This window comes from Erpetoichthys calabaricus, chromosome 8, assembly GCF_900747795.2.
Source record: "Erpetoichthys calabaricus chromosome 8, fErpCal1.3, whole genome shotgun sequence".
Classification (NCBI taxonomy): domain Eukaryota; kingdom Metazoa; phylum Chordata; class Cladistia; order Polypteriformes; family Polypteridae; genus Erpetoichthys; species Erpetoichthys calabaricus.
The window spans coordinates 22,136,619-22,150,162 of NC_041401.2; the positions used below are offsets into that span (position 1 = coordinate 22,136,619).

The following is a 13,544-nucleotide window of genomic DNA, read 5'->3' on the forward strand; positions in this document are numbered from 1 at the left end:
TTATTTGAGAGTTTGCTTTGCACTGGATTGGCCCCTACTTTAACTGCTGGTTTTCCCCAACCCTGAAATGGATAGGAAGGTCAGATGAATGGGTATGGCAATCAGGTCAGAACGGCAATAATCAAGAACGATGCTATATAATATTTGATTGTGATCTGATAAGCCAGTTTAAAGATGAATAGATAGGTGCTGAATGTTGTGATTAAGGAGTCCCAAATCACATAAATCCAAGTAAGTTCCAAAAGTACTTCCAAAAACACCCACAAGAGGGGGATATCACCAGGAAACCCCGGCGAGTAATGAAATAAAATAAGATTTATTCTTGACAAAAAGTGTTCCAATCACCATGAATCTCTATGAAGCACAAAGGCAAAAATGGAATTGCCTGAAACACAAGGCAAATCGAGCAAAGTTAAAATACAGAATCCAAAGACGTAATCAAAAGGAACAGAGCAGAAAATCAAATAATCCATAAATCAGACAAAGTCCAATAATGTACAAGTACAGTAAACTCATCACTTCTAGGCATGTTTGAAGTGAACCAGCAGGAACTGTGGAAGATTTATATGGCAGATGGCAGTTCCTGGATGTGCCCCCTGCCTGTTGGGCGGACAACCCACAAAACACTTAGAACATAACCCAGGCAGCTTATAGACAAGATTGAAAATAAAGAATAATGCACATAATCAACAAAAGCAACATGAACATAAATAAGTTAATAAAAAAAGACATGAAATGAAACATTGAACCCCAGCCAGGGGAAGAACCCTGTCTGAAACATTACACTGGAATCATTTGTCCTGATCTGCTTAGGATCTCTGGCTTCCAAAATCATTTTTTACTTAGGTAGTGCTGAACACTGTGCCTTAAAAATCACACATGAATTATTATTTATGAAGGCATCACTCAAAAGCTTATCAAAAAGACAATCTTAAATAGCTTGCCAATTTGGCAGCTCCCTCTAATGTGGATCTACAAGAATTGAAATTTTGTAATACATCACCCATTTGAAACAAGTTGCAATTTTAAACTTTTTTGTGGTATAAAAATATCATTAATATTTTACTATTATACAAATAGAGCTCATGTTTTCATCTAACTGATCTAACTTTATCTGTAGAACCGGCCAGTGCTCATTAATGTCAGAAATTGTTTTAAAAGCAATAAGGTGTAGTGGCTACTAAATAGATAGATAGATAGATAGATAGATAGATAGATAGATAGATAGATAGATAGATAGATAGATAGATAGATAGATAGATAGATAGATAGATAGATAGATAGATAGATAGATAGAAAAGGCACTATATGATAGATAGTGTGGCACCCTGACGGGGCTCATGCCTTGCCGGACGCCCAGGAAGACAGGAGGAGGGCTCAGTCCTCCTCCAGACCGCGAGGGGGCGTCCACCCTGGTTGTATTGGGGGCCACGGGTACAGGGCTTGGAAGCCCAACCCTGTAGGGTCCCGTTGTCACCGCCAGGGGGCATCCCCCTGCCTGAAGGACCCTGGACCCCAGTACTTCCGCCACACCAGGAAGTGCTGGGGGGAAGAAGAGAGGGAGCACCCAGAGTGCTTCCGGGAGGACAGCCAGCATTTCTGCCACACTGGGGCGTGTCCACGGGATTGGCGGTGCACACCTGGAACACATCCAGGTACGGATAAAAGGGGCCGCTTCCCTTCATTCGAGGCTGGAGTCGGGTGGAAGCAGGACAAGGAGATAGAAAGAGAGAAGGAGGCGGTCCGAAGAGGCAGAGTGGTTGGCCTGGACTTTGGGGAAGATTGGGGTTTGTGGCAAAATAATTGTAAATAATAGTGTAAATAAATGTGTGTTGGGTGACATGAGTGTGTCTGCCTGTCTGTGTCCGAGCCAGTCTCCACAATAGATAGATAGATAGATACATAGATAGAAAAGGCACTATTAGATAGATAGATAGATAGATAGATAGATAGATAGATAGATAGATAGATAGATAGATAGATAGATAGATAGATAGATAGATAGATAGATAGATAGATAGATAGATAGATAGTGTTGGTGTGTCACAGGGAGAGGATGTGCAGCATTGTTCATAAAGGCACCACTCTGTTTTCTTTTAATTTTCTCCTTTGCTACGACATCCCGGGGGTTCAAAGTGTGTTCCATTACTAACCCTGTCCTTTTCATTAGCTTGTTAATTCGTTGGGCCTCTCTTGAAGTTATCTTACCAGCCCATGACACCACGGTGTAGAAAATCACACAGGCCATCACAGAATTGTAGAAGATGTGAAGGATGTCACATCCCAAATTAAAGAAACTTAGTCTCCTAATGAAAAAGAGCCTGCTCTTCCATTTCTTATATAGTTCCTCTGTGGACACCCAAGTACTTGTAGGAGTGCACCACCTCCACATGCACTCCTTGAATAGTGACTGGACATAGAGGCTGTTTGGTGCAGTCAATAAGCAGTTCTTTGGTTTTGCTGATGTTATGTTGCAGACAGTTCTCTTTTTGCACCAAGAAACAAAATTCTTCACCTGACTCCTCTTCTCTGTCTCATCCCCTTTATCAATACACCTCATAAGTGCAGAGTCACCTGAGAATTTCTGCAGGTTGCATGACCTGGTGTTATATATACAGTGTACAGAGTGAAGACAAAAGCAGGCAGGCCTGTTCCTTGTGGTGCCCCAGTGTATCAGACACACCGTCCTTGAGTCTCACAAACTGTGCTCTGCATGACAGGACATTATCCAGCACACCAAAGGCTCCTCCACCTGCATATCTCTGAGTTTACCTCTTAACAGACATGGCTGGATGGTATCGAAAGCACTGGAGAAATGAATAACATAATTCTCACAGTGCTGCCAGCTTTGTCCCAGTGAGAATAAGCCTTGTGGAGCAGATAGATGATAATTGCATCCAGTACTTCAATCTTTGTCTGAAAGGCAAACTGCAGTGGGTCCAGGTGGTCTACCACAAGAGGACTTATATAGTCCAGGTCCAGTCTCTCAAAGGTTTTCATGATGTGAGGTGTAAGTGCCACTGGTCTGTAGTCATTAGGTAAACTGAATGGACTGAATTCCCAACAAGTCTCCACTAATGACTCACCGTGTGACGCTGAGAAAGTCACTTAACGTATATGTATGTTGTAATTGTAAGACAAAATATACACAAACAGTTATTCTGTGGATAAAAACTTGTAAAATGCCTTGGGATGATGTTTAATATAGGAAGGTGCTATTAAAAGAAAAGCTTATCGGATCATTTGCAGATTTATTGCACATACCATGGGATTCTTAGCTCAACTGAAATGGTGAACAGTGAAGTGTGGTGGAGACACGTACTTGAAGCATCTGAAATCTCCCACTGAATCCTAATAGGCTCCTACACAGAAAGAAGGCTTTTTATACCTTGGATAATTAAAACTGTCAGTCATTTGTAGGGGATGAAGGAATGGAATGTGGGAGTGTTGGCAGACATCAGTGGAAAAAATCCAGCAGACTAAATTCATCAAGAAAGTACTTATAATAACACACACATACACACACATATATTATATATTGTAAGTATGTATGTTGGCACATGAGGCTGGGGGTGGTTCCCAGCTGGGATGCCCAGGACGACCGGAGGAGGGCTTATGCCTCCCCCAGACCACGTGGGGGCAACCGCCCTGGTGGCTTTGGGGATCACGGGAACAGAGCTTAGAAGCTCAACCCTATAGGGGCTCATGGTCACCGCCAGAGGGCACCCAGATGCCAGGAGAGCCCTGGTCCTCCACACTTCTGCCACACCCGGAAGCGCTGTGGGGGAAGAAGACCAGGGACACCCAGAGTGCTTCCGGGTGCACAGCCGGTACTTCCGCCACACTGGGGAGTGCCGGCGGAGGCTAATCAGGAGGCACCTGGAGCACATCCGGGTGTGTATAAAAGGGGCCACCTCCTTCTGTTCGATGGCTGGAGTCGGGTGGAAGTGACAGAGTCTTGGAGGAGAGGAGTGGAAGTGACGAAGACAGGCATTGTGGGTGAGAGGGCTTGGACTTTGGGGTGATTGGTGCTGCAGCACTGGGTTGTACCTGTGTAAATATTGTAAATAAACGTGTTGTGGTGTTAAATCATGTCTACCTGGCTGTGTCCGGGCTGTTCCCCACAACGTATATTGCTGTACACTGGACTCAGAAAGCATTCAAACCTTCAAACCCTTCCACTTTGTAATGTTGCACAGGGAACAGTCCTGTCTGCTGTTCTCTACTTTCTGTACATCTCTGACTATAAATATAACACCAGGTCATGTCACCAGCAGAAAGTCTCAGATGAATCTGCACTTAAGGGGTGTATTGATGAGGAGGATGAGACAGAAGAGAGGAGTCAGATGGAGAAGTTTGAGAACTCTCTGCACCTTAACATCAGCAAAACCAAGGAAATATTTGTGGAATTTTGTTGCAGCAAAGAGCCTCAATGTCCAGTCATTATTCAGGGAATGCCCATGTTGTTGTGATCAGCTACAAATACTTGAGGGTTCACATCAAGTTGGACTGGTCTCAGAACACAGAGGAACTATGGGAGAAATGGCAGAGCAGGCTCTTTTTCCTTAGGAGACTGCGTTCATTTAATATGGGAAGTGACACCCTTCACATCTTCTGTAACTCTATCATGCCTAGTGCAATGTTCTACACTGTGGTGTGCTGGGCTGTTAACATCATTTCAAGAGAAGCCCACTGAATCAACAAACTGATTAAAAGGGAAAGCTCAGTTATGGGACACATTCTGGACCACCTGGAGGTATTAGAGAAGGAGAGAATTAAACCAAAACTGAGTGCCATTATGAACAATGCTGCACATCCTCTCTTTGACACACCAACACTGAAGACCTTCAGCCAATGAATTATTCAATAGGAGTGTGTAAAGAAAGGCTATGGGGACTCATTTATACCAACATCAATATACCTGTATAATGCCTCACTCTCAATGGGACTGCCAACTAGGAAGTTTTCTTATATTTTTATTGTTCTTGATTTTCAGTCATTCTGTTGTGAGTTTAGCCCTGTCTGTCTATTTATGTATCGATATTTATGTATCCAATGAGTAAAAAGGCAAATTCCCCACTGGGGGTAAAAAGGTTCTATCTATTCTGTCTATTTGTATGTTGCCTTATGCTGAAGTTGTTTAAATGATTTTGTTTTTGCTTATCAGCATCATATTCTATACCCCAGAATTGATTACTTCTTGCCTGAAGAAGGGGCCTGGGTTGCTTCGAAAGATGGCATAGTGTAATCTTTTTAGTTAGCCAATCAAAGGTGTCATTTTGCTTGACTTCTCACTACCAAAGAATGACAAAGTAAAAACTAGATATGTGAAAGGCACTATATGATAGATAGATAGATAGATAGATAGATAGATAGATAGATAGATAGATAGATAGATATGTGAAAGGCACTATATGATAGATAGATAGATAGATAGATAGATAGATAGATAGATAGATAGATAGATAGATAGACAGACAGATAGATAGATATGTGAAAGGCACTATATGATAGATAGATAGATAGATAGATAGATAGATAGATAGATAGATAGATAGATAGATAGATAGATAGATAGATAGATAGATAGATATGTGAAAGGCACTATATGACAGACAGACAGACAGACAGACAGACAGACAGACAGACAGACAGATAGATAGATAGATAGATAGATAGATAGATAGATAGATAGATAGATAGATAGATAGATAGATAGATATGTGAAAGGCACTATATGATAGATAGATAGATAGATAGATAGATAGATAGATAGATAGATAGATAGATAGATAGATAGATAGATATGTGAAAGGCACTATATGATAGATAGATAGATAGATAGATAGATAGATAGATAGATAGATAGATAGATAGATAGATAGATAGATAGATATGTGAAAGGCACTATATGATTGATAGATAGATAGATAGATAGATAGATAGATAGATAGATAGATAGATAGATAGATAGATAGATAGATAGATAGATAGATATGTGAAAGGCACTATATGATAGATAGATAGATAGATAGATAGATAGATAGATAGATAGATAGATAGATAGATAGATAGATAGATAGATAGATAGATATGTGAAAGGCACTATATGATAGATAGATAGATAGATAGATAGATAGATAGATAGATAGATAGATAGATAGATAGATAGATATGTGAAAGGCACTATATGATAGATAGATAGATAGATAGATAGATAGATAGATAGATAGATAGATAGATAGATAGATAGACAGACAGATAGATAGATATGTGAAAGGCACTATATGATAGATAGATAGATAGATAGATAGATAGATAGATAGATAGATAGATAGATAGATAGATAGATATGTGAAAGGCACTATATGACAGACAGACAGACAGACAGACAGACAGACAGACAGACAGATAGATAGATAGATAGATAGATAGATAGATAGATAGATAGATAGATAGATATGTGAAAGGCACTATATGATAGATAGATAGATAGATAGATAGATAGATAGATAGATAGATAGATAGATAGATAGATAGATAGATAGATATGTGAAAGGCACTATATGATAGATAGATAGATAGATAGATAGATAGATAGATAGATAGATAGATAGATAGATAGATAGATAGATAGATATATGTGAAAGGCACTATATGATTGATAGATAGATAGATAGATAGATAGATAGATAGATAGATATGTGAAAGGCACTATATGATAGATAGATAGATAGATAGATAGATAGATAGATAGATAGATAGATAGATATGTGAAAGGCACTATATGATAGATAGATAGATAGATAGATAGATAGATAGATAGATAGATAGATAGATAGATAGATAGATAGATCTATATATTTTTTCAGATTTATTAAAAACAAATTAAAAATGTGACACAACATCAAAATAATAAACCATGCCGCCCACTTCAGGAGACAATACAAGCACAATAGTAAGTATTCATTGTTTGATAATTTATTTTTATTTTTAAAGTTGTGTTTTTTAAAATTATATTTTTCTCAAACAATTAAAATAAAAGCTTTATTTTCCAGGCAGCATGGTGGCGCAGTGGTAGTCCTGCCGTCTTGCAGTAAGGAGACCTGGGTTCGCTTCCCGGGTCCTCCCTGCGTGGAGTTTGCATGTTCTCCCCGTGTCTGCATGGGTTTCCTCCCACAGTCCAAAGACATGCAGATTAGGTGCATTGGCGATCCTAAATTGTCCCTGGTGTGTGTGAGTGTCCTGGGGTGGGCTGGATTTGTTTCCTGCCTTGCGCCCTGTGACCCTGTGTTAGGATATAGCGGGTTGGATAATACCCAACACCGGGTATTTCAGCTAGTATCTATATATATATATATCCATCCATCCATTTTCCAACCCGCTGAATACGAAACAGGGTCATGGGGTATATATATATATATATATATATATATATATATATATCTATATCTATATATATATATCTATATATATATATATATATATATATATTATATATATATATATATCTATATCTATATATATATATATATATATATATATATGTATATTGTGGCTGACGGCTGGGGATCCTACCCAGCCAGGAAGCCTGGAAGGACCACGAGAGGGACAATACCTCCCCTGGGCCATGAGAGGGAAGCCGCCCTGGTCTGCATGGGGGCCACAGGAACAGAGCTGGGAAGCTCATCCCTGTTGTTTCGCCACAAACGGAAGTGCTACCGGAAGTAATTCCTGGTAAACCCAGAGCTTCCGGAAGCTCATGCAGCACTTCCACCACACCAGGAAGTGTCATCAGAAGACTATCAGGAAGCTCCTGGAGCACATATGCTGCACTATAAAGACGGCCGCCTCACTCCATGAGATAAGCCGGAGTCTGGGAGGTGTAAGACGGAGCTTGCGTGAGGAGGAGTGAAGGCAGCAGAAGAAACAGAGAGAAGGAAAAGGACTGTGAGCTGGATAGTGATTTATGCACTGTATTGGTTGGGAAGGTGCTGACGGAAATAAATGTGTGTGTTTTTGGACATTTGGAGTCTGTCTGCCTGTGTCCCAGGGTTCTTCTTCCACAATATATATATTTAAGGTCTGTGATATGGCTTGCATACTTGGAGCTATTAATCTACAAGGGGAGAAAATGAATCATGTATCTTAAAATAAATTTTTATCCCTAAGCTTTGACAACCTACCAGGTGTCATCAAGAGAGGACAATAAATTAGACATACAAGAATCAAAGGCAATATATAGGCAATGAGGGGGTGGGGTGCAAAGAGGGGGGGGGGGGCTCAATAAGCTGGGGCTCAGAGGATGTTGGTCATAAAATCTTTTGTATTATTTAGATGTTGTTCTTTTTAAGCCTGCATATGCTGGGTTCAAGTCCAAGTGTCTGTTAATGCCATTTTCATTGGAGGGCCATGATTCAGCCAGCTCTCTGGCACTCTTTGTGTTGGCCATGAATTTCACTTGCACCGTGTCCCAGTTACATTGCGATGTTCTTGTATGTGTGTTGCGTGTGTTTTAGATGTTTATCCCATGGTATACTGTACACTGCGTTCTGTATCCTTGCTGCAGATTTCATGACCATCACACTGCTGTCAGAAGGATGGACCCTTAAGCTCTGATATATGCACATACAAGTTCAAATGAACACACGTCTAACTGGGACACGGTGCAAGTAAAATTCATTTTCAGGGAGCTGGCAGAATCATAGCCACCAAACGAAAATGCCATTAATAGACATTTGGACATGAACCCATCTTATGCAGGCTCAAAAGACGAAGAACATCCAAATCAGTGATTGTTAAACCTTTTTTTAAATCATGGACCCCTTGAAGAATCTGATGAAAGTTATGGACCCCCTTCTTCTCAGAAATATTCACATAAACACAACTTTGTATGCAATGAATATAATGTATTTTATTTATCGAGATTTGATTGTCTCATACATACTGCATATGACATTAACAAAGTATTATTAAACTTTAAAGTAAACAATCTACAAAAACACTTAACCTCAGGTTAAGAACCCCTGATCTAAATAATAAAAAAGACTTTATGACCAACACCCTCCAAACCCCACCTTTTTGATCCACACCCCCTTTGCACCACCACCCCATTTCTCTTTTGCTATATATTGCCTTTGATTCCTGTATGTCTAGTCCTTTTCCTCTGATGATGACACCTGGTTGGTTGTCGAAAACTTAGGAATAAAAAACTATTTTAAGATACGTAGTTCATCTTCTCTCTTTGTGGATTTCTAGTTCCAAATATTGTGGCGCCCCAAACGGGATGCCTAGAAGGACCGGAAGAGGAATTACACCTCCTCCGGACCACGAGGGGGCAGTCGCCCTGGTTGGTATGGGGAACAGAGCATGGAAGCTCAACCCTATAGGTGCCCGTGGTCACCGTCAGGGGGCACCCAGGTGCCTGAAAAGCCCTGGACCTCAGCACTTCCACCACACCTGGAGGTGCTGGTGGAGGGATTACCAGGGACACCCAGAGTGCTTCCGGGTGCTCAGCCGGCACTTCCGCCAAACCAGGAAGTGCCGACGGACGTTCATCGTGATTATAAAAGGGGCCACCTCCCTCCATTCGTCAGCTGGAGTCAGGTGGAAGTGGCTGTAGCTCAGAGTAGAGGAGTGGAGGTGGCAAAGGAGAGGCATTGTGACCTGGACTGAGGGTGCTTGGTGCTGGGGAACTGGGTTGTGAGCTGTTGGACATTCACCTGTAAATAATGTACAATAAACGTGTGTGTGGTTTGAAACCATTGGTGTCTGCCTGTCTGTGTCCAGGCTGTTTTACACAATATATATATATATATATATATATATATATATATTGTCACACACGTGCGCGTGGGAGGCAGCTAAATGGCTTGAATAAGTGCAATTCCAAATCTGATCAGGATCTGATCTGCCGCGTGCACTGATTCTTTTTCTTGCTCTTTCCTGCAGACCATTCATGGGAAATTCCACCTGGCCCTGTTGACAACACTTCTGGGTCCGAACATATGGATGAAGACCTCTTCCGATCCCGGCCCCTCTGACATCACTTCCTATCCTGACCTTTAAAAGCCTCCACCTTTCTCCTATTCCCTCAGTTCTGTTTTGGACTCCTGTTTGTGCACATCAGTGCTATCATTTATTTTGCAATTTGCAGGCTGGAAAATAATATACAGGTGGCTGCCCCAAACCTTGCTATGGCTCTTTGTGGAGTTTGTCACAATATATATACTCTGTATAATATCTATACACTACCTGTCAAAAGTTTTGGAATATCTCAGTTTTTTTCAGTGTTTCTTCACATTTAATCAGCTGATTTGCAGTGATTGACCAACAATGGTGAAAAGGTAAGCAGTCAACTGCCAGAGGTTTAAATTTAAAGTTTGTGTTAGCAAAAACTGAAGAAAAATGAAATTTCAGAATATTAAAAATGGGCCTTCTTAAGGGAACAAATAATAGGTGACAACTTGTAGATGTTCTACAGCATTTAAAGTAAACTAAGCCGTGTAAGTTGAAGCAAACAATTTGCACAGGTGTCCCAGCTTCTGTTGATTACTTTAAACCCCTCTGTCTGTCGTAAAGCAGTTGGAGTTGGAGCAGACTGTGTTACTACACCCTGTGATGTACGGAGTGAAGCAGACTGGCATTAAACTTTAACAGTTGTCTGGGTGTGGGCCTCTCTTAGGAATGTGCGTCTTTAAGTTTGGTGTGCTGAGGGTTAATTCAGAACTGAAGTGGTTGCACCTGGAAAGATCTTTAAGTGACCCCTCAAGCCATCAGTGACCACTTTCTTTTCCTGGTCATTAAACAAATGACAGAGATAATTATTCTTTCCCTGACTTTTCTAGCCTAAAGAATTTGTGGAATCTTTGTGCTGGGAAAACACCTGGCTTGTGGCTGCTTTGCCTCACAGATAACTTTATTCATTTTTAAGACACACATAAAACACACCCTGCAATTGTAACTTATTTACGACAGATCTCTATAAGCATATTGTTTGTAGTATACATGAGTGGAAGTCTTGAGTGTATTGTTATTCAGTAAAACTGAATGAGCTAATGATGACTTCAAGAGAAATAATAAAAACAAATAATAAATAAATTTTGTATAGTATATATTTTTAAAGCTTGACTTCTTGTATTTTCTGGATGAAATATCTACTTTTATTTTTCCATGTCTTTATTATCTATGAATGAATGCGATCAAAAGCAACTTGTGTGATTTCTGTCATTTCTTGTTTTTATGAAGACATAAAAACATATAAAGCTTAAATGCACTTTAGGTCTTTTTTATAATAATAAATAATAACTGATTACATTTTTATAGCTCCTTTCTTGCTACTCAACGCGCTTAGACAGAGGGGAGCCACTTCATCCACCACCAATGTGCAGAACTCACCTGGATGATGAGAAGGCAGCCATTATTGCGCCAGTATTCTCACCACACATTAGTTATTAGGTGGTGAAGGGGTGAAAGTGACAGTAAATTAGACACAGGGAATGATTAGGGGGTCGTAATGACCAGGCCATGGAGGGCAATTTAGTCAGGACATCAGGATATGCCTTATTCTTTTCAAAAGATGCCTGGGGATCCTTAATGACCACAGAGAGTGAGGACCTCAGTTTTACATCTCATCCAAATGATGGCGCCATTTTTACAGCGCAGTGTCCTTGTCCCTGCACTGGGGCATTAGGATCCACACTCAGACCACAGGGTAAGTGCCCCTGTCTGGCCTCACCAACACCTCTTCCAGCAACAACCCAAGCTTTTCCTAACTGGTCTCCCATTCAGGTACTTGCAGGGCCTGAACATCCTGGTCAACAACAACACTCAGGTAGGCTGTGGCATTTAAACGATGCTCAGTTGATACTAAGGGACCCAATGTATGGCAAGAAAATATTCCCCACATTATTACACCACCACCACCACCAGCCTGAACCATTGATACAAAGCAGGTTGGACCCATGCTTTCATGTTTTTGATGACAAATTCTGATCTCACCTTACAAATGTCTCAACTATCTATCTATCTATCTATCTATCTATCTATCTATCTATCTATCTATCTATCTATCTATCTATCTATCTATCTATCTATCTATCTATCTATCTATCTATCTATCTATCTATCTAATATATAGTGCCTTTCACATATCTATCTATCTATCTATCTATCTATCTATCTATCTATCTATCTATCTATCTATCTATCTATCTATCTATCTATCATATAGTGCCTTTCACATATCTATCTATCTATCTATCATATAGTGCCTTTCACATATCTATCTATCTATCTATAGTGCCTTTCACATATCTATCTATCTATCTATCTATCTATCTATCTATCTATCTATCTATCTATCTATCTATCATATAGTGCCTTTCACATATCTATCTATCATATAGTGCCTTTCACATATCTATCTATCTATCTATCTATCTATCTATCTATCTATCTATCTATCTATCTATCTATCTATCTATCTATCTATCTATCTATCTATAGTGCCTTTCACATATCTATCTATCTATCTATCTATCTATCTATCTATCTATCTATCTATCTATCTATCTATCTATCATATAGTGCCTTTCACATATCTATCTATCTATCTATCTATCTATCTATCTATCTATCTATCTATCTATCTATCTATCTATCTATCATATAGTGCCTTTCACATATCTATCTATCTATCTATCTATCTATCTATCTATCTATCTATCTATCTATCTATCTATCTATCTATCTATCATATAGTGCCTTTCACATATCTATCTATCTATCTATCTATCTATCTATCTATCTATCTATCTATCTATCTATCTATCTATCTATAGTGCCTTTCACATATCTATCTATCTATCTATCTATCTATCTATCTATCTATCTATCTATCTATCTATCTATCATATAGTGCCTTTCACATATCTATCTATCTATCTATCTATCTATCTATCTATCTATCTATCTATCTATCTATCTATCTATCTATCTATCTATCATATAGTGCCTTTCACATATCTATCTATCTATCTATCTATCTATCTATCTATCTATCTATCTATCTATCATATAGTGCCTTTCACATATCTATCTATCTATCTATCTATCTATCTATCTATCTATCTATCTATCTATCTATCTATCTATCTATCTATCTATCATATAGTGCCTTTCACATATCTATCTATCTATCTATCTATCTATCTATCTATCTATCTATCTATCTATCTATCTATCTATCTATCTATCTATCTATCTATCTATCTATCTATCATATAGTGCCTTTCACATATCTATCTATCTATCTATAGTGCCTTTCACATATCTATCTATCTATCTATCTATCTACAGTGGTGTGAAAAACTATTTGCCCCCTTCCTGATTTCTTATTCTTTTGCATATTTGTCACACAAAATGTTTCTGATCATCAAACACATTTAACCATTAGTCAAATATAACACAAGTAAACACAAAATGCAGTTTGTATATGGTGGTTTTTATTATTTAGGGAGAAAAAAAAATCCAAACCTACATGG

General features: G+C 39.2%; 1 protein-coding gene across 3 annotated transcripts in view; it reads right to left on the reverse strand.

Moving 5' to 3' along the window:
* Nucleotides 1–13,544, reverse strand: part of col28a2a (collagen, type XXVIII, alpha 2a) — a 172,781-nt gene that overhangs the window by 118,489 nt on the left and 40,748 nt on the right. The gene's annotated exons all lie outside the window — the stretch shown is intronic.